Here is a 22,235-nt window from a genome sequence, read left to right on the forward strand (position 1 = left end):
TAAAAATACTTTTAAATATGCAATTTTAACCACTGAATGCAAATATATGTGTTGGAGCTCAAAGTACTTTAAGAGAGTTTGATTTTGCAAACCTGTTGGCTAACTGAGCTCCTGAAAAAGTAGGAAAAATGTGATGCACACCTACAAATGAGTTGATTTATTTCCCAATCTACAGGTCTAAAGAGCACCTTTCTTTAAACCTATGTTCTGGAAGAGATATCAATAACAGCACTCAAACCAAATTTTATAATTCAATGCAACTCCCTCCAGCTATGATCTTCCAAGGTGCATATGTTGCACATGGCATGGATCCATTAATAAAGTAACCGGAGTAAAACAACCAGGCAGCAAAACAAAAAAACCCAGATACTTCAGTGTCAACATATCTTGGACTGTGTGCTTGCAGACTATTATACACAATAAGAACATGTCCCAACTCCAAAAGGAGAAATCTTAACAGTTTTAACGGGTTCCCTACTAAGTGACTTCCACATATAAGACTTATTCCAAACTTCACTGCTTTCTAGCAAATAACGCAAATAGACCTCTAACATTCTCTTAAATAGAAGAATAATTCTCCATTTTGCAGAAATTTTGTTCATTTTACGATTAGACAGTCAGATTAGGGAATTGTGTTTGTAGCTCCTCTGTTTACAAGATGGACTTTTAGGCAGGAGCCATCATTTTAACAGCACTGACTCCCATACTGAAAAGAACCTTATTAGGATGTGCATACTTCAATATTTCAATGCAGATAATTATCCCAGTTATTTTTCTGCTGCTTATCGTGCTGATCATTTCCTATCTGACCCAAAGTACATGATTGAAGGAATATGGCAAGGGTAGGAAGCAAATCTCTCTTCAGTATTAGGAGGCCCATGTCTCTCCATCTGGATGTATCTAAATCCACTCTTACTTCTAAGTGTGCTTAACTACTACCCCCCCATTTCTTAGTGTTTAGATTGGTAGTGTTCAGGCACCTGCTGATCCTGAGCACTTCCAGCTGCTCCACGTCATCCTGCAGCCTGGAACAGTTCAGGAAGCTGTAGTTTGAAAACAGAGGCAAATGATGGTACTGTGACTCCCAAAGTGTCCCCACATCTGGGTATGCCAGCTCTGAGTTGCTGGACTCAGTTTCCCTGTTTGGAGCATGTTCAGTGCTGGAGCATGTTCAATGCCTTCTGGAGAACTGACAGAACACAGGCATCCTTATACAGATGTTACAGAGTGAGGCAGAAAAGGGAGGATTTATGGATCTTATGCTGTCTAAAAGATAAGGAAGTGGACTGCAAGTTTATTTTAACATCAGATCATGAAGAAATTTAGCCACTGTAATGATGATTTAAAACCCCCATGCAATACAGGGCACCCTGTTCTGTAAGACATGGGCCACAACCACAAAGCTCTTAATCAGAGCAGCCCAAAACTCTGATTTTGCAGCTACAAGCATTGCTTTGCTTAGTTTGGAGACAGGCAAGCTATCACTGTGGTCATCAGGAGTTTTTTCCCAAACAAATCTGAAAATGCTTCACTATGTTTGCAGGCATTTTGTCTGACATTAGACCACGTAGTTTCCACAGATTTCTGTATGTGGGCTAAATAAGGCAGAATTAATGCTTCACTTGTGCAACTCTGTAAGTAGGTTTCCTTTTTCCTGTTGTCTTCTTCATTGCTCTCTCTCAACATGTTAAAAAATGCTGCACTTGTCAAACTTCAATCTTTATTTCCTAACATTCAGTCCCACCAGCCCCTTTTCCAACCCATCTTCTGCTTCTTTATCCTTCCATTCAACCATCTTAATCCATTGCAACCTCCCACCTCTTTAGCCATCTCTGACTGACAGGGTTATGAGGATCACAGAGCCATTTAGGTTAAAGAAGATCCTTAAGTGAATCTGGTGCAGCTGTCAACTCCACGAGTGTACCACTAAACCATACCCCTAATTGTCAATATGTACTGTCTAAAAATAATAATGACTGCGTTATCAGGTGGTGTGGGTTGGCGCTGGCTTGATGCAAGGCACACACCAAAGTTGCTCACTCACTCCCCTCTGCAGTGGGAAAGAGGAGAGACTATATAACACAGGGCTCATGGGTTGAGATAAGGACTGGGAGAGATCACTCATCAAATACCACCATGGGCAAAATAGGCTTAACTTAGAGATATGAAATAAATTTATTTCTAATAAAATTAGAGCAGGATAATGAGAATTAAGTTAAGCCCTTAAAAAAAACTTTCCCCCACCTCTCCCTCCTTTCAGCACTACCTCCTACCCCAGCGACACAAGGATACAGGGCACGGGGGTTATGGTCGTTTCATCACCCACGGCTTCTCCTGCTCTCAGGGAGAAAAGTCCTTCCCCTGCTCCACTATCAGGTCCCTCCTGTGGGAGACAGTTCTCCATGAACTTCTCCATCTCATGAGCAACACCTCCCTGTGACCTGCTGCAACATGGGTCCATCCCATGGGCAACAGTCCATCCCCAAAATGCTGCAGTGTGGGTCCATCCCACGGGCAACAGTCCATCCCCAAACTGCTGCAGTGTGGGTCACTCTTACACACAGTGCAGTCATTCAGGGACAGGCTGCTCCAGTACAGGACCAGGCCCCTCTCTCCACAGGTCTCCCATGGGCTCACAGCCATCTTCCAGGTATCCACCTACTCCAGTGTGGGGTTCCTCCACAGGCTGCAGTCAGATCTCTTACATCCCCATGGACCTTCATGGGCTGTAGGGGCAGAGCTGCTTCACCTTGGCCATCCCCATGGGCTGCAGAGGAATCCCAGCTCTGGTGCCTGGAGCATTCCTCCCCCTCCTTCTGCGCTGACCTTGGTGTCTGGAGAGCTTTTCTTACATGTTCTCACTCCACTCTTCTCTGGCATCAATTAAAATTGTGCACCAACTTTTTGTTCTTATTTCATTGCCTTGGCCAGCGGAATGTCCATCTTTGGAACCACCAGGGATTGGCTCTGCTGGATATGGAAGAAGCTTCTTGCAGCTTCTCACAGAAGCCACCCCTGCAGCTCCCCCACTATAAAAAATTCAGGCCATGCAAAGCCAATACATCAGACAAAGCAGAGATAAACAGAAAAGGCAAAATAGTAATCAAAAATGTACAGTGACTCCATTTTGGGCTATAGTATATTGGGTAAACAGACTGAAAGCAAAATACCCCTTACAAATTGAGCTTCCCTTTTATTTCTATGCAATCTCAGTGCAAATTTTTATAGGAAACAGCAGCATAATAACTGTTGTTAGTTTGCTCTTTGCCTTTTATGAGAAGGTTGTTCCAGTGGGTTTTGAACATTTATATCTAGTGAGAGATACCAGACACATATAGAATTGCTATATTTCCTCACAGACACTCCAGACATAATATGCACAGAGCCCAAATGCATATCCATTTTTCAACCTTAAAACTGATCAAACATTTCAACAACTAACCTTTCATTACAAAGACAATTTTTCACTGAAAATTATTTGGTTTTGCAGAGGAACTCCTCTTTAAGAGTAGAGGACAGAAATACCAGAACTGGAAGGGAGGGAATAAGGAGGAGTTTCAAAGAAAAGGAGCTGTATTACTGTATTGAGTTCAGTATCATGGCCAGCTGTCCCATATTTGTATCACTAATCTAGTCCGCTAGTTCAGAACACAGCCCTTGTCCAGAAAAAGGTCTCCACTGCTGAAATTGCTACAGATAAATGTTGTATTTCATATTTTTCCTTTTTCTTCTCCATTTGTCTTAATGCCTTCATTTGTCTCATTGAAAGCCCATGGAATTGAGAAAGTAAATCCAGTGGCTGTAGAGAAAATAGAGGATAATCCCTTTAGTTCCACCTAAGGAAGGGAAGTGGACATTTCTAAGAGAGTTATATTCTATGTATAAGTGAGCAGATATACTCTGCAGACATGCATAAAATTGTAAGCAAGGACCAAATCATAAAAAAGAGAAGATGGCTAGGTGTATTCAAAAGCTGCAGATCATGAGCATCTTTGGATAAAAATAAGTAAGGAAGTTTATACTCTGCACTCATTTCTCTGGACTGATCTGTTTACTGCCAATCTTTTGTTGAAATAGTGTAGGATTTTTCTTCCAACACACTAAACTCAGATTTGTTTATAGCAAGGAGTCTCATTATTTTAACATTCTAATTAATGTCCTCATGGAAGGTGCTTATTATTATTGGCTCTACCATGTCTGTAATTCTGACAAATTAACAGATTGAGGGAGACTGTGTTGATGTTGCCTATAGCTGTTTGTGGCTTTCCCATTTGAAAGAGTATATTAAAGTTGGATCCAGATTACAAATGTTTAATCTGGCAAAGATATTTGCTGGCCTCTAAAACAAATATTGTGTCATTAATATAGCAGTATCCGTAAATGGGACTGGCGACATATAATGCTGCGTCTGTGGATATTTTCAAACTCTGTTTAGGATCCTTAACTAACCCCGTTCTGCGTAGGTAGTTCCACCTCTTCGGTACCTAAATGCAACAAAATAAGTTAAGACTGTATTTTTAGTATTAACTCTAAATTCTCAGGAGTTTGTGGTTTTTAAATGAGACCCTTAGCATTATCTGAACGTAGACTTGTTTTGTGGTTCAATAGAAAATACACAGTATTTAGTTTTTCACTTTTGGTACATTTTTACAATGGCATTAAAAATAGTGAAACCTTTCAAGTTTATTCAAGTTGACATGATGAACCATAATTACATTGTTTAGCAGAGTTTACTGTATAAATACAACCTTACATTTTTTTGAGTGAATTTTGATCCAATGCCAAAACTGTTCTTTGAACTATTTAGGCTGATTTTTGACATGATATTTAAAGATGTATCATCTGCATCCAAACCACTGAGCTGTTATAATATTGCTACAGGAAAGAGGTGTGAGCCAAAATGATATGAGTATTAAAGTTAGGAAAAAATTACTGCATAGAAACTGGTGGGGGAAAAAAAAAAAACAACCAAAAAGGACCATGGTCAATTTTATTAATTTTCTACTACCAAAGCAGAAAATTTGAATCTCTTTTGCAAACTTCACCCTTTATGGACTGTGTGGAGTAGCTGCTTCACTGCAGGAAGCACAAAATGGCAGGCCTGTATTTTGGGCTTTTACTGTAGAAAGGCAGCAGTGAAACCTACCACCAGTGGCAAACCCCCAATATCTCTGCTTAGAGTTTGCTTTGAAGCATTCCATATCACAAAAGAGATGTTAAATTTAGTCTTTATGGGAAAAACAAAAGTCAGACAGTGAAATTAGTTAGGTAGAAATCTCTTGCAAAGAATTTCATCATCTGACAGGTAAAATCATTGCTGAGGAACCTTCCATTTGTATTTTCCATACTATCTTCTCTTTGCTTCTTTCTCTGTCTCATACTGGTCTTCTCAAGATTTCTTTTGTGTATGTACATCTTCTTGTAAAGTTGGCCAAACACCTGAAAAAGTGAGGACAAAATCTTGAAACCTTAGAGAAGTTCAATACTCTTGCAAGAAGCTATAAAGAAACTCTCTTAGTAAATGGAATTATACATACAAACTCTTTATTAGGAAGCATTTTTTTCAATAGAAGGGGAGGGAAAGATGTATGTTGTGAAATATAAATTATATTTATACAATGGATTTGTAATTTTTATGGCTATCAGATGCCATGTGTATCCTTTTGTAATAATTCACACCTTCTGTCCTTTCACTTAGTTTTTCAATAGCAAATATTGATTTGCAGGTACTTTTCTTTGAATATTTGCTCTTTAGTAGAAGCATTAGGCTGCAATGCATTAGCTGGTTATTTTCACTGCAGAAGACATTTAAAAATAAAATTATAAACAAAATTGGTGGCTTTTTCAGTCCTTCACTGCCATCTATTGGTCATAAAGTGTATAGAGTGTTCTAAGCAATTAAAGAAAGCTAATCAGCAAAGCAACTTCAAATTAGTGATTCTGTATCAACCTCACCCATGAAAGAAGATGAACTCTCCACAAAGTGGGACCACCGACCCTCCACCCCTCCAAATTGTGATGATATTGTAGGAAAAGCAAGGGAAAAGCTTACGTTTGAAATTATGTAAGTAAGTCAAGAAAAAGGTCAGCTGAAGGAGTGCCAGAAGAATGGGAAAGTGGGGCATCCTTGAACAGTCGCTCTTGTTAAGACAAGCAACATGGAGCTTTCCCATTTACAAAGAGATCAAAGTAAGAAAATACAATAAAAACAGTGGGGTTTATTTCTAAGCTTATTTATTTAGGTTTTTATTGCATTGCTTAGAGTAAAAGAGAAGCTTTCTAAAAACCAAACATAAACTTGCTGTTTTCACAGACTTCCCTCAGAGCAGACACAGTCGTCTAATTTCTGTTCTCTCTCTGAAGTATAGAATTATGAAAATATTTACAGACATATTTAGATTTGCACCTCCATTAGGTTAGATATCCTTGAGTCTTGCAGAAGTCAGTCTTCATTCCCTCAAGACAACAAAAATAAATTTCTAAGTTAATTTTATTTTATTCTATCTTGCAATTCTAATTTTGTGAGTATTCTACCTAAATCACTTTGTATCTAAGTAAACTAGATTTAGATATTCTTCACCAATAAATGTCAGCTGGGAACAACACTGACCTCTGTTACATGACTCTCAAACTCATGGAGATTGAAGGTCTCCTAAATTTTGCTCAATAAAGTGTTACATTTAATTTTAGCATTTACCCTAACTCTAGGTTTCCCTAGACTTGAGTTGTCTTTAAATTACTAGATGTAGGTGGGAGAAGTATAGAAATATACATATTGTCTATCCCTTGAGTTCTGCTGCATTTTGATGTCTATTTCAAAAATTTAACCTGTTATTATTTTGTGGAGTTCACATTGACTCTGCTTTGATTTTGAGTGGTCTTCCTGAAGAAGTGAAGAACCTTTATTCCTGACAGAAAAGCTGAATAACAGAGCTTAAGTTTATCCCTAATATATCTAAACTATGTTTAATCCCTACCCTAATACATCCATTAAAGAGGTTATCTGCTATAAAATTAATTTCCTGACTAATGACAACTCTATAGGTGTTATGGAAGAGTACACCAACTCACATCCCCACCCCACAAAAGTAAAACAATATGAGCATTGCATTTTATTTTTTTGTTTTTGTTAAAACACTTCTTTGCAGTTAAACGAAAATGAAACATGCCTTTTAAGATACATCAATCCAATTGGCAACAGTAGAAGACAGCAAAATAATGTGGTAAAATGAGGTGAAATGGAAAGACTTCTGGGAAAAGCAACATCCTATTCATCATTCCCACATTTTCTAAGAAATAGTTTAGTGAAGATTTTTGAACTTTACTTTTAGTAAACCCATCTAGTACATGCCTAAACATTCCTGAGAAGAACTGAAGGAGTCAAATACTCCCCAGGCCAAGGAGGAAAGCTGTGACGTACTTTGAGGTATTTTCATCTCTTTTGGAAATATAACAAAGGACAAGAAGTTTTGGTTTTTTTTCCAGAATTTTAAATGCAAACTTTCAGCATTTTCCTGGCCTAAAAAATTTAAGCAATTTAATATGATTCTTTCACATATCTTTTCAAATGTCTTTTTCATTTTCAGACTTATAAAGAAAAATGAAGTAGGGCTGAGTAGGACTGGTTGACAAGTAGATAGATAATCCATTAATATTGTATTTGCATAAGTATGGCTGTCAAAAAATCACATAATTTAAGCTTTTCTTTATTTTTCCCCCAAAACCTTCTTCTTATTCAATAATTTTTCTCCCTTTTCAAAGGAATGGAAGAACCGTGTGTTATAGGTGGGGTTTGGTGACTGTCATCATGCATGTAAGGCATGTTCTCTTTTCATGTGCATTCTTAGGAGTATGAAAATTAACATGCAAATAGGGCTTAATGAGGGTCTTGGCTGTGAGACTTTTCCCTCATCCCAGGCATAATTCCATTGCTAATCCTTGCTCCTGCCTAGTGCAGGATAAGTAAGTGCCTTAGCTCGTGTCCCCAAGAAGCCTGATCAATTCTTCACTGACTGAAGGCACCTCTGTAGCAGGTCTGGTAATTCAGCACAGCCTGCCTGGAGGGCTTTTGGGCTGCTCACCCTTTTACAGGACACAGAACACCCCACTGCCCTGGCATCTACAGGGACCATGGTACTTGCCAAGGATGTGCATCAGTTGCTGGTCACTGGCCCAGAGCACTCAGAGTGACCAAACTCGAAGCTCTTGAAGCCTAGACAGTAACAAGAGGCATTGAGTAGTGTGCACTGAATAATAAACTCATACATTCAGGCAGCTTTCATACAAAAAAAAAAGCAAAAAACTTCTTTCTCATGGTGTATTTGTGGGAACCCAACACCTCATCTCCCCACATCAGCCTGGAGCCAACAGATTCACTCCTAGCAGAAACACACACCTTCAGAACTACCATATTCATAGATGCATCTACACTGTTGAGCAGAAAACATAATTCCAAAATAACTATTTTTTTTGGATCATGCATTTTCAAAATACCCAAAGAAAACTTTTGAAAATATTTTGCTCAGACAATACTCATATTTGGAAAATATATTTAAAAAACTGTTTCTTTACATCCAGAAGAGAAGCTAGAAGTTTTTGGCAGTAGAAATGGCCCCTTCCTCCTCTCCCATTACAGCAAAACCCACAGACCCAAAGATTTCACTAACCAACAGGGAAACAGCCTCTAATTGTTTTTACGATACTTTGGCCCTCTTTAAATAGCTTATTCAAAAGGATTAAACATAACAGCGTCACTGCCTGTTCTCCTGTGTTCTCCTGACAGTGAGGTTATTTCTATTTACATGTGCTGGAGGCTGGAACATGACCAGCACAGTTTCTAAAGGCAGGTTTCCTTTTGCTTCCTTCAAAATTTCTTCTGGATTGAGTAAATGGCTCAGAGGTGTTTTATGATGTTTTATATTCTGTCTTTTAAGAAAGAAAGCACTGAACTGCCATATATATGCTTAGTTTTTGTTGAATTAAAGTGTTTACTTAACAATTTAAGACTGCATCTGGGTGTTCTAAATCATGACGAATATTATATTAATGGAGTAGGTAAGGCTGGTACCATATTCCCTTTATGAAATAAAACCTAATGGCCACATGAAAAAATGAGGGCTTATGTGCATAAGCCCCCATCTACAAGGAAAGATAACATCTCCCTTAATATATATGCATTTTCTGTTGGTTTTGTCATAGGCCTAACTATTTTTTAACAGACTTTGGGATAATAAAATCAATTCTCGAACCATATCTACACTACTACAGATGTAGATAATGTTAAATAGCTACCTCAGGTATGGATAACCTGGAAGTTGAAGCACAGAAATCACAAAACTATGTTAAGAGGTCAGTAAATGAATGTACATTTCTCAACACAAGCAGTTGCAGCTAGATGACTTCATTTAATGCTCCTCCTCCCTCAGATCTTACCCAATCAGTCAACAGCAGATTTATATCTACCCTTTTTATGACTCTTGGGATTTTTCAGGATTCACCTAAATTCACACTTTAGTCATAACCTTTAATGGAGCAAGGAAGAATAGACAACTGCATTAACAGGGAAGTTAAAAAGAGCTTGCAGGTAATTATTCTACAGGCCCCTGACTTTTCTACCCTTTACAAACAGCAGTTTCTGTGGCTCATCAGAATGAAATCTAATGAAATGTTTAGTTTGAGCCTAAAAGGGTAAACTGAGTTCTTAAGGGATCACATTTTTCTTTATAGGGCAGACACCTTATCATTTCCTTATCATTTGTCTACACTGCAATGCCAACACTGATGCTGTTAAAATATCCACATGTTTTGCTGAAAACAGTTCTCCCTTCATAATAACTTAAATTAACCCAAGACAGAAACAAAGCAAAGAGTAATTTCATGCAGTAAAGCTGACCAATAAAATAAACAATGATAGACTTCTGGTCACATGGCCATTAGGCAGGCAGTCTTGGCTGTATTATGATCATCTGTTCAAGAAAGAACATACAAAAAACAGCATGAGAATGAACATAGTTTACACCTACATCAGGAGCCTTTTGTAAGCAGACTAAATAGAATAAGTGAGGATATACAGTACAGAATATATTATTCTCTGCAAAATTTATTTTTCTTGTTTTTCAAAGTCTGGAACTTCCATTCCATGAGGTTTTTGAACCTACAGCAAGCTTTTAATTTATATATCTGACCTTCACATGTGCTCAGTGTTGCCATTAAAGAAATCCACCTGAGTCTTTTCCTTTGCTGATAAGGAGTTATTTAGAGTAAAAGACGCTGTTTATTTTCAGTGATTAGAGGTTTCTTACTTAGAAAAGTGGCAAAATTTAATTGAGAAGAAAGTACTGATGTTTCTCCAAGTGTAAAAGTGAGAACGAATTCCAATGACAGTAGGTTTGGATATTAGATGAGGAAGGGGAGAGTTGTTTGGGTTTAAGCATGTGAAGAAATGGCACAGCCAGTTTGCCATGGAGAAAAAAAAAAAAAAAGGTGGAAAAACACCAGGGACTAGACTTGGGACACGGATCATAAAGATTTCCTAATACAGGGACTACTTCTTCACCTTGATGAATGGTACTTATGTGCTGAGAACTAGGAGCAAGAGTGGTCAGAACCATGATTTGGATGACTGACAGCAGCATGGGACAAATCTGGCTCACTCACAGTAGCAGAGGCAGGTGCTCTGCTGTGGACCTCACTGCAGTGACATGTAATATATACTCAGAAGTAAAATAAGCTGTTTGAGACTAGAAGATCAGGAGCTGCAACAGACTGTGCCGGAAAAAAACTTTTTTAAAAACAATCCAAAAATCAAGAGTGGGAAATTCAACATTGTCTAGGAATACAGGTAATCCACACAAAGCTCAAATTGTTGTTTATGTAACAATATGAAAGCAACAGATTGTTCATTACACAAATAAAGTTGAGAAATAATTTAGTTCTTTTTCATGAGAGACACTCACTGATTTTGAAACTTTTCCAGGAACATTTGAGACAATTTTCTACCGTATTTCATGCAAAGGTTGATATGGTTTTCTAAATGCTTCTGCAAATATAACAAATCTGTTCCTTAAAAAGGAACGTGCCTATTTTTATGCAGTACTATTTACAGATGTGATAATATTTGGGAGGGAGGGAGGGAGGGAGGGAGGGAGGGAGGGAAGGAAGGAAGGAAGGAAGGAAGGAAGGAAGGAAGGAAGGAAGGAAGGAAGGAAGGAAGGAAGGAAGGAAGGAAGGAAGGAAGGAAGGAAGGAAGGAAGGAAGGAAGGAAGGAAGGAAGGAAGGAAGGAAGGAAGGAAGGAAGGAAGGAAGGAAGGAAGGAAGGAAGGAAGGAAGGAAGGAAGGAAGGAAGGAAGGAAGGAAGGAAGGAAGGAAGGAAGGAAGGAAGGAAGGAAGGAAGGAAGGAAGGAAGGAAGGAAGGAAGGAAGGAAGGAAGGAAGGAAGGAAGGAAGGAAGGAAGGAAGGAAGGAAGGAAGGAAGGAAGGAAGGAAGGAAGGAAGGAAGGAAGGAAGGAAGGAAGGAAGGAAGGAAGGAAGGAAGGAAGGAAGGAAGGAAGGAAGGAAGGAAGGAAATAATGTTTCTATTTAAAAAACCTATAAGAAAGCTATCCTAAATGATCCTAATTAGTATATTAAAAACCTAGTGGAACGGATTTTACTGTGTCTGTCAGATGTTAAATTTTCATTTAAATGTACTTCAACCCTCCTACTTTCTAGTGCTCACTGTCCTAATGCTATTAAGCTATTGACAGTCTGCCCAGGGAACCTTTAGTACCAATACAGAGTGAAATGTCATAATTTCCTCTGAAGTAGTATGAACTTCAAAGACTACTTCTGTTCAGTTTTATGCAAATTATTTAAAGCAACCTGCACAAGTAAAAATAGAGTATTTATCTTAATCTATTTAAATTTAATTATAGAAAACAAAAAGTCTGGTTTTAACTCGGAGGACCCATGAGAATGAAAGAAAAAAAAATCTTAAGTACACAGAACCAAATTCAATCTTATTCTAACTGTCCCACCCAAAAATGGATTTAGGTACTTTTTAAAAAGGCATGTTTATCAGAAGTTCTTTTGGCTTAAGCATTTCATCTAGTTTTCAAAGTTCTTAACAGTGATGCACTTGTGAGACATTTGATATCAAATGTAAATCTTTCCCTTGAGCAAAACTTTTGTCAGGCGGGGGGAAAGGGATTTGAGGATGCCAGTGGTGGTTTTTTTGTTTCTTTGTCTGTTTTTGGCTTTTTGGAGGTTTTTTGGGTTTTTTTTGGTTTGTTTTTCTTTTAATTGAGATGATGCTCAGAATTTCCATAGAAGCCCATGGCATTTGAGCTCTCTTTGCTCCTGGCAAAAAGTGACACTATTGTGTGGACTTAAATTTCAGTTCTGCAATGTTTCTCACTGGATTGTTGCCTATAATACCCTGGAAAGAGAGGTTGCATTACAAAAAACCCAGTTATACTCTCAACAAGAATCTGTTTAATTTTGAACATTCCATTTTGTGGTGGTTAGTTTTCATAAAAAGACCTTCAACAAGTTGCAATAGAACTTGGTATTACAGTAGTTCTACCTGTCTGAGAGCTGTGTGCAATTCTTTATCTTTCTAGGCTATATTTTTCTTTTTTTTTTGACAGAGAATTACCCAGTATTGGAACTTTTATTTACTTACATAAATCATAACTGAACAAGAATTTTCAATAAATGACTCAAAATCTGCGTCTTCTGAGAAGCACTTCTCAGTTGTTGCTAAGATTGGATGTTGTTGGATATCAGGTTTTCCTTGTGTTGTTATCTCATAATAATCTGTGCTTTGCAATATCTTTCTCCCTCTAGTTTACTCTAAGTCCTTTCCTGTATCATTTCCTATTCAAGTTTTCTTTCCTGTTAGCCTGTTTGGTGTGACCACCTCCTGTTTTTTTTCCTTTTTTGATTTCCCTCATGTTGTCTTTCATCCTGTCTAAAGAGATATGTACATCTTGACAGATCCTTCCCCAAAGCCAAATTTATACCTTCCAACAGGTTTTTGCTTATCTTTGAATCCCTGACTCTAATCACTTTCTGATCTCTTACAATGGAATTGGCCAAAGTGTCTGAGCTTTAATCAAAGATGGATGATTCATTCAAGAGCTTTTGAAAAAAATTTCCTCTGTTTCTTCCAAGTTTCATAAAGTATTGTGAATTTCAAACCATTTAGGTACTTTTTTTTCTTGGGAGTAAAACAGCCATCAAATTTCTGGATGGCAGCCAGATAATTTTTTTCTTAACATAATTTGGTTGAATATTTTGAATGCAGATTCCTGCCTATCTCCTAAACTGAGAGGTTTGCACATAGATGTGAGCCATTCTTCTGCACCCAGGAGAAGTGAACAGCCACAAGAACTGTGATGACCAAACTTGAAATAGGAAGAGAAAAGGTCTCCTCAGGACATATTTAACTGTAAAGAAAAATATATTAAATATCTATTTGTCACAAAAAACATTGCTCCAATAACATTAGCAGACATCCCCCTGACCTTGGAGAAAGTATGGAGTCAGCATAGTGCTCAGCCAGTCATCAACATCAGGTTCTGGCAGGAGAGAAATCTCATCTCTAGGCCGCATGATTCTAAAGGGGCAAAATGAATGAATGAGTCTGATTTATGGTATTTTATATTTTGGGGTTATGTTGGGATTTTTGGGATTATTTTAATTATTTTCAAAGATAGCTAAAAATATCTAGCCTTACTCTATAGGAAGTAAAAGATTTCAGATAATAATATCAGTTCTAAATTTTAGAAAGCAAGTAAAACCCTCATAAATCAAACCCTCACACATGGTATTAACTTAAAAAGACTATAGATGGCTTTTACTCCTAGTTTTTCAGCTCTCAGGGCAAAGAAATTTGTATCTTTTGAGCTTCATAATAAAATCTGGCTACACTGAAAATGCAGTTTGTCTTTTTTGCTACTAGTGCATTTTTTTCTGGAAGTTCTGCAGAACTAGAGGTTTTTGACTAGTTTTAGATCATATGTAAGGCAAAGGGAAGCCTCAGATTTGATTAGAAACAGGGCATAGCAAACTCTGAGAATGAAGTGTGACCTTGGGTTGGTTGAAATTATGAAATGGAGCACATAATAGATATCCTTGTAAAGTGATATCCCAGTGTCTGTAGACCCTAGATAAGCTTCTTTTCGTCTTCTCTGTAGAAGGAAGTAAAAAGTCTTGTCTGACATTTCTGCTTCAGAACCTTCTCCACAAAAAATGGCATGCTTAGTTGTAGGCAGGCCTTGAGAAATATCATCAGATGTGTTTAGTAAATATGTTAAGCAATGCTCTTTTCCTTATTGTACCCAATAAAGTGAAGTAATAGAGATCGGATCGTATTATGAAATATTTTTTAAGTGCTATGAATTTTTAATAAGAAGTGATCGAAGGTAAAAAGCAAGAGTAAACCAGATGTATTAAATTGGCCTCAATTTCAGATGGTTAAAAAACTGTTCTGCACTATGGAAGTCTGTCGGGAGAGGGAGCAATCTACCCATGGACTTGTAGCATTTCGCCATCCTTGCCTGAGTTTTAAAACCCATCCTATTTAACAGCTGAGGCAGGAATTGTACTTTCTTTAAGAAATGTGGCACTTGCCACAGTTCCCTTTGTGTCTAAGAGCATGAACACAGAAGGAAGAGAAGCAGGAAATCTTTATGCAGGTGAAGAAAATAACTTGTGAAGTAATTTTTGATTGCATCCTGAGGAAACGTTTGCAGCAATAGCAGTCTTGAAGGGTGGGAGGCCTGGAAGGCAAAGCTGAAATTAGTGGAGCAGAGGCTTCCTGGTTTTCTGTAGGCCACTCTCTAACTGTTTTACAATCCAGTTTATAAGGTCATGCTAAACATAACAAAAAGCCATCTTGTCTTAGCAAGTTTCTTGCACAAAATTCTTTTGTGGAGTAGAAAAATTGCCCTCATATGAATAAAGGCAACATCATTCTAAAATTTAATGGCAAGAGGAAAATAATAAGAGTTTTGCTTTGCATTTTAATATGTTTCACAAGATACCTGGGCATTAAATACAAAAGCATTTTAAATTTAATCACATACAGACTCTCTGTTCTTCAACAAGCAGCACACTTCACACAAAAGAAATGTGTAAAAACAGCAAGATGATCATGATTACAAGTCTTTTAAATATCTTTCCTTATTTGAATTTTTTAGTCTTGTAAGTTATATTTGTATTTTTCTGTTATTGAATATTTGTCTCTTACGTGAAGAGCTTCTCAAACACACATGCAAGAACATTGCCTCAAGTGACCCCCCTCCCATCAGGTTAATATGCACAATTTTTCCACTTGTATCAAGCAAAATTATTCCAACACTAGTCTGAAGGGTTTCATTAAAAACATTTATTGGCAGGCTAAATTATTAGCACACTTTAAAATGCAGAATGGAGGATGTGACCATGTATTTATATTTTAACATTTATTTATTGATGGCTTTCCTAATGATGGATGAACTGCAATTCTTACTCATGTGAGCAGAAGTCTGAAACTTTGGCTGTAAAATAGCATAATTCATATGAGTAAATGCTGCCTTTTAGAGCCCTAAATTCTTTATTATGTTCCCAGTCTTGGCAAAGTTTACCCAGGAAAATAGTCATTACCCAGCCTAGGGAGTAGTTCAAAAAGTGTGAGTGTTCAGAATATGAATCCTCTGTGAATCTTAATTAATCAGTGCAGATGAAATAGCTCATACTTTCATAAAATGAGACCTCTAAGGTTTTGAACTATCTGTCTTAATTGTCAGCAGCTGAAGGAATTTGGTGCTGCACACAATTAGCCTCTCATTTGGAAACATTTACATATCAGATGCATTGATACTATTAACTAGGACTGAAAATTGATAGCTTGCTGCCCCGGAGAGCTTTCCCTGTGGGTGAAATAAAAAAAATAAAAAAAATCAACAATCAAAACCCAAACCAAGCTGAACTGAAACCAAACCAACAAGCAAACAAACAACAAAGAAGCATGCCTCCCCGGCAAACAAATCAAACCAAAAGAGCATCCTAAGATCCAAATCAGGATAGCAGTAATTTTCTTCTCCCTCCTTCTATAGCCTTAGGCTGCTAACTCAACAGCTAATTGATTTACACCTTGCTAGCAGGGTCAAGACTGTGCTAAATGCTCCTCATGCACCATTGCCTTCTGCCATCAGAACAGCCCAAGGCAGGAGGAGTTGTAGCTTCTGCCAACTAGAAATATAGCACTGGGTGCTCACCCTTCACAACCTCTCCCTGGGCTTTTTCCAGATGCAGCAACACCAGAAAGTGGAGGAGGCAAAATTAGAAAGTGAAGTTCTAAACCAGATGATGGTGGGTGAATAAAAGGTCAAGAACATCATGCAAAAAAAAGTCGAGTACACAGCAAATAATGTCAGTTAATGAATTAGTTTGGAAAGGTGTTATTTGTGCTGTAGGAGAATAACTGAAATTTGGAAAAAGGCACCACAAAAGAATAAGTTATATTATCCTTCTCAGTGCATTTTGAGATGGCAAGTGTTAAAAACTGTCAAAGGCACTTGTTAAAAGGAAAGTGTCTTTGCTTCCTGCTCCCTCTTCTCTCAGAAAACCTGTTATCCTCAGGAAATACTCTACACACCAATCCATTTTTAACTTAAAAATCTAATCATTGAGATCTGACCTGGGAGAGCTGATTGCTACTTGCAGCTCTTTGTTATCACTTGGGTGCCAGGTTCCTGATAATTTTATCATACTATATTATTTATTCACTTATATTAAATAGTTGATATAATATTTAATATTTCAAATATATTAAAATACATTTCATAATGGATCCCTTCCATCTGGATATATTATATGATTCTGTAAACACACAGATATATTTTGTGTCTTATATATTAAAATCAGCCATCATTTTGAAAAGGCACATTGCAGGGATACCTGCAATTCAGGAAGAATGTCTTTGCCAACAACTTATCTTAAAAATCAAAAAGAACTTGTGATAGATGTGGAGGAATAAGGTGACCTAAAGGAATTTACAAAAGATAAGGAATGTTTAATCTGTCTTTGAACTCAGCAGGACAGGTTTGGGCAGACATAGAGAAGAGGCAAGATCTACACTCACAGACACCTTGGCTTTGATTACTGATACACACAGGCCTAACTAGAGATGCCCCACTGAAGTCACTTCCTAAAATTAGGAAAATGCTTAAATTCTCTGACAGGCCAGCTCTTTGAATGTTAATATTTGCCATAAAAGTCTGTGTAACTAAGCCAAATAGAACAGCTTCAGGCATGGGATCAGGAGAGAGTTTAAAATAAAGCTGCAGTTGCAGTCATTTAGATAAGATGCCTTTTAATCAGCCCAGCCTGAATGGAAGTTTATTATACCTTTCCCCCACCACAATTCTGGCAGCTGGGACAAAGATTGGCACAGGAAACAGGTCTACCAAGAGAATGGGCTAGGTGTTGTATTTTTCCAATATGAAAAGCACAAAATATATTTTTCTGTAAAAATAAAAATCAAATGCTTTGAAATGTACAGATTTTAGGTAAATTAAAGGTATGTATAGCTCACAGAATCGTGTGATTGTATAATCTTTCAAATTAGAAGTGTCCCATAAGGATCACAGATGAGGAGGTCTGGTTTCTGTTAGGGTTAAAACAAAGCAGTAGACACGTTTTTTAATTTGGTCTCCTAGTATATTTTACTTGGTTTCCTATGTTTTTTCATGTTTTCTTCTTGAGCCAATGAGCTATATGACTCATTACTATCTGAGGAACAAAGGACATGTTTCTAGCACTCAAACTGTTCAGGCTGGTGATATATACAGGTGCTGTCTGGGCTATGTGTAAATGTTTGTGCATGTTGCATGTGCATGCATGTGATTGTGTAAAGTCCTCATCCTCCATACCTCCTCAGCTATTATCTATCCACTGACAAGGACAATTTCTTTAGGATGCCACTGAGCATTTACCAGAGTCTTGGGCATGTGGCAACCAGAACAGAAGAATATCCTTGTGATAGATACACAGACACACAGATAGAGGAATTATTTATGACAACTTTGGATTGAAGAAAAACTATGGCAGAACCTTTGAAATCTGCACAACTTGTTAACAGAACTACTTTTGTGCCTGATACATTTTCTTTGCAGGCCATAGCTCAGCACTGTCAGCATACACTTTTTCTAAAAGTATAGACAAAGCTCTCTGCTTTGGGGGAAAGATGTCCAGGTGTTATCGACAGATATAGTTTGAGGCATTTGCTACATTTACTCTTTCTCTTCAGATTGTGCTGCTGTCCTCATCCCACAAGAGCTTATTAAGAAATAACTAATCAGCAGAATTTGCAAAATATCTGTACACTCAGATCTGTTCTGACAGGACTTCACTGATACCATGATTCCCTGTGATCTCTTACAGAAGGCAATGAGGGTGAACAGTAGTTTTACTCTTTGTTTAAATAATTTGAATCTTACCTAAAAGAGACTGAAAGAACCTCCAAGATGATGGACTGCAAAAGCCCAGAATAATGCAAGTTCATATAATTCCTTTCATAAATTGCAGAAAGTCTGACTAAATATGTTTTTTCCCAAGAACTTTTACTAAAAATTTACTTTATTCTCTCATGTTTGTGGTTAAAAATATTCTTTTGATTTGCAGCCTTAGTACTGTCATAGTTAATTTATAACTTTGTCTTGTTCTACCTCTGTCCTTTAATTTAAACAGCTGTATTATCTTCCTGATGTGATGAAAAAAAACCCTTAAAAATATTTTTACACAGACTGTCTCAACCTTTGATGTGTTAAAAAACTATGGTTGCTGCCACTTACCATACAAAATGACTTTATTCTTGTCGTCTTCCTAAAGAGCTTCTGTGCCTTTGTCCCATTCTGAATTCTGCTTCCCTAGACATGGACAGCTACTGTTATACATGGAGCCCTATCAATGATTCATATAAAGACACTATTGTTTCACTCCTTCTGTGTGGATATATCTCTCTTTGCCTTTTTCACAGACACATCACATCTGATGGATCAGCATACACAAGTTTTCCTCCTCTTCTGTCATTCTCAATGATTAGCTCCCAAATTTATAGCAGAGATTCCTGGTATTAGTCTTCGAGTGCATGACCCTGTACTTCACAATCTTGAATTCCTTCCCATCTGCAATATTTGAGTCCTCAAGGTCGTTCAAGTTTTGTTCTAATCTCTTCTTTATCCAGCTCAAATACTGGTTTCTTATAAAGCACACTGCAACACAGCAGGCTGTCCTAAAGTTTGATTATACTTTGGTCAAAGTCCTATTTGTTTCCATGCTCTCATTTCCCATTTTCTATCCTGTTTTTGGCCTTATGCTCACTATAAATATTCTTACTGAGAAGGAAAGCAAAATATCAATCTAGTCTGAGACTATATTTTGATTATCTTTAAACTGTACCTAGTCATCACAGCATGGCATAGTGATTCTTTATTCCTTGACCTCTTTTCCCACACAGATCCATGTCTAGGAAATCTATTATCTGTTTCAACTTTTTTTGTTGTTGCTGTTTTCTTTAAAGACACAACTTAGTTTAGCTTTCAAAAATCCTCAATTCATCTCAGTATTTCTTGGTTTTCTAGGGAGAGGCTTCTTCACTGACCTCTCTGCCATATGATTAATCTTAATATGCGCCTTTCAGGTTTCACGATTCTTCTTCAATCTTTTGCTTGCCTGCAAGATCCTCACAGCCTTCACAGACAAGATCTCTGGGGCTTCTCACCCATTTCCTTCCCCTCTCAGTCCAGCAGAGTCCCACATTGGCACGAGTCATTGGCAGCATTCATGATGGCTATGTTTGGACAGACCTTCCTGAGTCGCGAGAGTCCATTTGGCGCACGAAGGATGTTGAGAGGCATTTGCAGGGTGCCTTCCCATTGCAGCCTGCACTAACAATAGCTACAAAATCTGCAGGTGTAAGATTGCAGGTGCAACTGAGCCAGAGCAAGGGAAAAATGCTGTCAGAGAAGCTCTGGAAAATAACAAAGCCAGGGCAACCTGAGCAACTGCAGAGCTGGAAGTCAAAAGTCAGCCACAGAAACTGCAAATAAGAAGTTCTCTACATTACATGGGATAAGGCATGTAGGCAAGTATGCCACACAGGTTTGTGTGATTTCTATCATATCTAGTTTCATCTAATGTGTGATTATTTTGAGTGTAATATTTATTGCTAGAGCTTATTGTTATGTAAATATTTCAAGTTTTTGTTGTTAACTTTTGGCTTCATTTTTTTCTGGTTGTGTAAAATATAATACTCTTGGTAAATGCACTGTTCTTGTTATTAATTTTAGGACACATATTCCTCAGCTGCCTCTCACTCTTAAGTACCCCAATCATCTGATCTTCCTTGCTTCAGCTGTGAACTAAACCTAAGACTGATCTCATGTAAGTGTCTTCCAAATGTACCCTACCTCTTTTAAAGATCTTTTTATCAAAAGTTCCCTTTTTGATACCAGAAGTCCCATTATCCAAGTGCTCAGGAGGGTAACATCTCTTGTTTGGTGTATACCTCCTACTTGTTCATGATTCCAATGCCTTTCCTTACACAAAATCCCAAAATCTCTCAGGACAGAAAGAACTTGATACAACCTCCCTGCTGCAAGCAGAGCCACCTAGAGACAGTGGCCCAGGACCATGTCCAGAAGGCTTTTGCATATCTCTAAGAGGGAAGGCTCTACAACTTACCTCGACCACTTCTGCCAGTGCTCAGTCAGTACTCACAGTGAAAAGATGTTTCCTCTTGTTCAGAGGAATTTGTGTCCATTTTCTTTGGGTACCACTGGAAAGAGCCTGGATCTCTCCTCTTTGCCTCCTCATTTCAGGTATTTATAGACATTTATAGAAATCTCCTGGAGACTTTACCAGTCTCAAGAGTCACAATTCTCTTCATTTCCTCATAGGAAAGATGCTCCAGTCCCTTAATGATCTTAATGACCCTTCACTGGATTCTCTCCAATATGTCTGTGTTTCTCTTGTATCAGGGGTCCAGAACTGGACCCATCACTTCAGGTGTGGCCTCACCAGGGCCAAGTAGAGGGGCAGGATTACCTTCCTCCACCTGCTGGCAACACTCCTAATGCAGCCCAGGACATCATTGGCCTTCTTGGCCACAAGGGCACACTGGCTTGTATTATTGTCATATCGTGTACTTGTCTGTAAAACTTTTTTTCCTTTTGCATTCCCATAAATTATTTGGAATACTTTCTGAATTTTCTTGGTTGAATTCCTTAATAGTTCATCACAATTTTCCCACTCTTTTAAAATTTAAAATTTAAAATTTAAAATTTAAAATTTAAAATTATCTTCTGTGTAATAACTATATTGCTATCCATTTTATCTTGTTTTTTCCTCCAATGGGAACTTTATTTTTCTTGATATATGTCCCTGGTTTTTTTTTTAATTGCAGTCAATCTTGGTTAAATGTCTGTTTTGAAACTACTTCAGTAGTTCATTCATCCTGCATTAATGCTCTTCCCATGCTTTTTAAAATCATAGTTTTAAATTTAATAGAATAAGTAGGAGTCCAGCATCTTCCAGATTTATTTTTAATGGCCTGATTCAGGCAATGTTTTAGGTTTAGAACACCTTGTGAATTAATTTGACTATGCCAGAAGGAAACAGTGTTGCCTTTACTTGAATATTCTTTAACTGATTTCCTTTCCTACATATTTGGCTTTTGTCTGTGATGAAAAAGTGTGCCTGCAAATACATTTTTCTCCTCTTTTAAATGTAAAAATGAGAAAAAAAATTTAGATGCTCCTATACACTTTCATTGTGAAATAATTTATACACATCTAGGCAACTTCTTTCTAAAGTATTAATTACTGTAAGTGCTTGTCTTTTCAGAGCTTATTCTTTCATATAAAAATCATTTTCCATTTTCAGTTTTGGAGAAAATGTTTTAGGACTTTATATTTGAATGTCTGTAATCAGCAGCTCTGATTATTTGATTGTCCCTTCCACTATCACTGATCCTGAATTTTTTTTCCAACATTAACATATCACTGAATTGCCAAATTACTTATACATCTTAGCTTCTGTAACAATGCTCATATTAACCCATATAATCTGCATCATTCCCATTTTAGTAAGGTTTTAGTAAGCTTAATAAGGTATTACTCAATTTTAGAAATTATGTGGTTGGGTCCGATTATATAGGAGAAAAATACCAGTTATGTGAAAAATTCTGAGATTTAATATGGCCAAAAAAAA

This window comes from Poecile atricapillus, chromosome 2 (genome assembly GCF_030490865.1).
Source record: "Poecile atricapillus isolate bPoeAtr1 chromosome 2, bPoeAtr1.hap1, whole genome shotgun sequence".
NCBI classification, from domain to species: domain Eukaryota; kingdom Metazoa; phylum Chordata; class Aves; order Passeriformes; family Paridae; genus Poecile; species Poecile atricapillus.